This window comes from Phoenix dactylifera, chromosome 13 (genome assembly GCF_051530095.1).
Source record: "Phoenix dactylifera cultivar Ajwa chromosome 13, Ajwa_hap1_PhDact_Kaust_v1.1, whole genome shotgun sequence".
NCBI lineage: Eukaryota > Viridiplantae > Streptophyta > Magnoliopsida > Arecales > Arecaceae > Phoenix > Phoenix dactylifera.
Genome location: NC_143202.1, coordinates 11,166,900 through 11,171,912, shown reverse-complemented (window position 1 = coordinate 11,171,912; position 5,013 = coordinate 11,166,900). Strand labels below are relative to the sequence as shown.

The 5,013-nt window shown below is 37.2% G+C and overlaps 1 pseudogene; it reads left to right on the top strand.

The window, feature by feature from the left end:
- Positions 1-336: 336 nt before the first annotated feature.
- LOC149751441 (uncharacterized) lies at positions 337-3,305 on the top strand (annotated as a pseudogene).
- Positions 3,306-5,013: the final 1,708 nt, after the last annotated feature.

Here is a 5,013-nt window from a genome sequence, read left to right as displayed (position 1 = left end):
CTTTAAGTTTCTTTGTTCGTTCTCTTATTTCTGTTTTTTTTCAGTTCCTTGTGTTTCTTGTTTCCTCTAATCTGTTTTGTTCTTTAATCTTCTGTTACTTAGTTTGATTCCAAAAAAAAAAAAAAGACGAAAAAAAAACCGAAAAAAAAAAACGAAAAAAAAAAGAAAAGAAAAGAAAGAAAGAAAGAAAGAAAGAAAGAAGGTTATTGATTAAGGAGCATTAATTAGAAGGCTGTTTCACTTGTTGCAAAGCTGAAGACCCCTTGTTGCAAGGTTGTTTTACTTGTTACAAGACCGTTTTACGTATTACAAGGCTGCTTAGTTTGTTCTTATTTCTCCTTGCTTTCTAGTTGTTTCTATTACATATCCTTTACTTCCTTTTGAAGTCTTCTTATGTTCTTGATGCTTTAAGACAATTTTTCTTGTGAGTACCATTTGCCTCATCGAAGTCCTTAAAATTCTGATTTTCTTGGAGATTTGCCACCATCCATCTGATCGCTCTTTGTGATTTGTTGATTTTGATTCTTTCAAGTACATAAAGAGGGCTGGCTTGAGTGGTAAAAGGCAAGAGTGTGAGTTCATCATCAAGAAAAAGCCATAAAAGAGTGTCCACCCGAGAGAGGAGTGTGTGAGGACCTATTCTGTTTATACTAATCTTTTGATTGCAGCATACAAAGATGAGTAGTGGAGGTAGTGAACAACCAGATGTTGATATGAAGTTATGGATGAAAGCCATTGCTGATCAACTTACTAAGCTTGGTGCACGAATGGATGATTTGGAATCACCAAGCAGAATCAAACCTTTGAGGGGGCAGATGTTTGAAGATGATGAAGAAGATTTAGATTATGAATCTTACTCTAGAAGGGGAAAGAAGGCCGATGATTCAAAAGATAATAATCTGGGCAGCATCAAGATGAAGATTCCTATCTTTCAAGGAAAGAATGATCCCGAACTTTACATGGAATGGGAGAGAAAAGTTGAACATGTGTTTGATTGTCACAACTATTCAAATGAGAAAAAGGTGAAATTGGCAGCCGTTGAGTTCACAGATTATGCAAGCATATGGTGGGATCAATTGATGATTAGTCGGCGAAGGATTGGAGAAAGGCCAATTCGGTCATGGGAAGATATGAAATTGGTAATGCGCAAGAGATTTGTACCTAGCCATTACTATAGAGATTTACATAGAAAGTTACAAGGGCTGGTTCAAGGCTCCATGAGTGTGGAAGACTATTATAAAGAAATGGAGATGGCAATGATTAAAGCTAATATAGAGGAAGATCGAGAGGCTACCATGGCAAGATTTATTGGAGGCTTAAACAAAGAGGTTGCTGATGTGGTTGAATTGCAACACTATGTGGAGATGGAGGAGCTGTTGCACAAGGCCATCAAAATAGAAAAGCAAATCAAGTCCAAAGGATCCAAATCGGGTTTGGCTTCTAGTTCCACATGGAAGTCTAATTGGAAGGATAACAAATCTGCCTCAAAAACAAAAGAAGATGCAAAGCCAAAAGATTCGGTTGCTATTTCAAAAGGTAAAACCGAAACTAACACTTCTAAATCACGTAATGTTAAGTGTTTTAGGTGCCAAGGATTTGGGCATATTGCTTCCCAATGCCCAAACAAGAGGATTATGATTATGTTGGAGAATGGTGACATTGAAAGTGCTAGTTCAAGTGAGGATGAGATGCCACCCTTAGAAAATTGCAGTGATATTGACATTGAAGAACCTGTACATGGAGATATGTTGGTGACAAGAAGAGCACTAAGCATCCAGCCTAAGGATGATGGTGATAAGGAGCAACGTGAACATATTTTCCATACTAGATGTCATGTGAAGGGAAAGGTATGTACCATGATTATTGATAGCGGAAGCTGCACTAATGTTGCTAGTACTTTGTTAGTAGATAAGCTGGAGTTACCCACCATGAAGCATCCTAATCCATACAAGTTGCAATGGTTAAATGAATGTGGAGAAGTGAGGGTAAACAAGTAAGTGCTCGTTTCATTTTCAATTGGCAAATACACAGATGAGATTCTTTGTGATGTGGCACCAATGCATGCAAGTCATATTTTGCTTGGACGACCATGGCAGTTTGATAGGAAGGTTACACACAATGGATACAAAAACCATTATTCTTTTATGATGAACAACCGCACTGTAGTCCTAACCCCTCTCAAACCTTTGCAAGCTTATGAAGATCAGATTCGGATAGCGAGAGAGTGTAAAAAGAGAGAAGGTGAGTCCGAGAGGAAAAATGCAAATGAAAGGAGTGAGATTGAGAGCAGAGAGAAAAGTATTCAAAAAAAAGAGAAAAGTAAAAAAATGAGTGTGTTTGCTGAAAAAAATGAGGTTAAGAGTGTTATGTTCTCAAGACAGCAACTACTTGTACTTATGTACAAGGATGTTTATCTTTCTACTAACGATCTTAACCCCTCCTTGCCTAGTGTTGTTGTGACTTTATTGCAGGAATTTGAGGACATATTTCCAAAAGAGATTCCTAATGGACTACCACCCTTAAGAGGCATTGAGCATCAAATAGACTTCATGCCCGGTTCTACCATTCCAAACAGACCTGCATATAGAGCTAATCCCGAAGAAACAAAGGAAATCCAAAGACAAGTGGATGAGCTGGTGAAAAAGGGAATTGTCAGAGAAAGTCTTAGCCCATGTTCGGTTCCTGTCATTCTAGTCCCAAAGAAAGATGGAACATGGCGCATGTGTGTGGATTGCCGAGCCATCAACAAAATAACAGTTAAGTATAGACATCCTATCCCAAGATTAGATGATATGCTTGATGAATTACATGGCTCTTGTTTGTTTTCTAAAATTGATTTGAGAAATGGCTACTATCAAATTCGTATGAAAGAGGGAGATGAATGGAAGACATCATTCAAAACTAAATATGGATTGTATGAGTGGTTAGTGATGCCTTTTGGTTTAACTAATGCACCTAGTACTTTCATGAGATTGATGAATCATGTTTTGCGTGCTTTCATAGGTCAATTTGTGGTAGTTTACTTTGATGATATTTTAGTCTATAGTAAGAACTTGGATGAACATGAACAACATTTGCATGCTGTTTTTAGCAAATTGAGAGAACACCAATTATATGCTAATCTTAAGAAGTGTACATTTTGCATGGAATCTGTTGTATTTCTTGGTTTTGTTGTTAGTTCTCAAGGTATTAGCATGGATGAGGAGAAGGTGAAGGCAATCAGGGACTGGCCTACACCTAAGAATGCGAACGAGGTAAGAAGTTTTCATGGTTTAACAAGTTTTTATTGAAGGTTTGTTAAAAATTTCAGTTCTATTGCTGCACCTTTAAATGAACTTGTTAAAAAGAATGTTGTTTTTAAGTGGAATGATCAGCATGAACAAGCTTTCACTAATTTGAAAGATAAGCTAACTAATGCACCTTTGTTAAGTTTGCCTAACTTTGATAAAGCTTTTGAAGTTGAATGTGATGCATCCGGAATTGGAATAGGAGCTGTTTTGATGCAAGATTCCAAACCAATTGCTTATTTTAGTGAAAAGCTAAGTGGGGCAGCCTTGAATTATCCAACATATGACAAAGAACTTTATGCATTAGTGAGAACTCTTCAAACATGGCAGCATTACTTGTGGCCGAGGGAATTCATCATTCATTCTGATCATGAGAGCTTGAAGTTCTTGAAATCCCAGGGTAAGCTTAATAAGAGGCATGCTAAGTGGCTGGAGTTCATAGAAACATTTCCTTATTTCATCAAGTACAAACATGGAAAAGAAAATATCGTTGCTGACGCGTTGTCTCGAAGGTATGCTTTACTTACTACCTTGCAAACTAAGTTACTTGGTTTTGAATTGATTAAGGACTTGTATGCCAATGATTCTGATTTCTGCCAAACATGGAATACATGCAAAAAGAGTGCATCTGGTGAGTATTATAGGCATGACGGATTTCTATTTAAGAAAAATCAGTTGTGTGTGCCTATTTGTTCTATCCGTGAATTGCTTGTCAGAGAAACTCATGGGGGTGGTCTGATGGGACATTTTGGTGTGCAAAAGACTTTAGATATCTTGCATGAACATTTTTATTGGCCTAACATGAAGCATGATGTGCAAGCTGTTTATGATAAATGCATTACATGTAGACAAGCGAAATCTAAAGTTTTACCACATGGCTTGTATACACCTTTACCCGTGCCTAACCAACCTTGGATTGATATTTCTATGGATTTTGTTTTAGGATTACCAAGGTCTCAAAGTGGAAAGGACAGCATATTTGTTGTTGTTGATAGATTTAGCAAAATGGCTCATTTCATTGCATGTTCTAAAACCAATGATGCAATACATATTGCTGACTTGTTCTTTGAAGACATAGTTCGTTTGCATGGTTTGCCTAAGACAATTGTTAGTGATAGAGATGTGAAGTTCCTAAGTCATTTTTGGCGCACCTTGTGGAATAAATTAGGAACTAAACTCTTATTTTCTACTGTTGCACATCCTCAAACGGATGGACAAACTGAAGTAGTTAATAGGACACTCACTACTTTGTTACGTACCATCATTCAAAAGAACTTAAGGCAATGGGAAAAATGTTTACCACACATTGAGTTTGCATACAACAGAACTGTTCATTCTTCTACTTCATTTTCACCTTTTGAAGTTGTCTATGGCTTTAATCCTTTAACTCCCTTGGATATTCTATCTTTGCCTACTAAAGAACGTGCTAATCTTGATGGAAAGCAAAAGGCAGAATTTGTGAAGGATTTACATGCAAGGTTCGGGCTAACATTGAAAAGAAGAATGAGCAATATGCTAAGCAAGCCAACAAAGGACGTGTAAAGATTGTTTTTGAACCTGGTGATTGGGTCTGGGTGCATATGAGGAAAGAACGGTTTCTAACACAACGAAAATCCAAACTACAGCCTAGAGGAGATGGACCTTTTCAAGTCTTAGAGAGGATCAATGACAACGCCTACAAGCTGGATTTGCCAAGCAACTATAGTAATATTAGTGCTACTTTTAA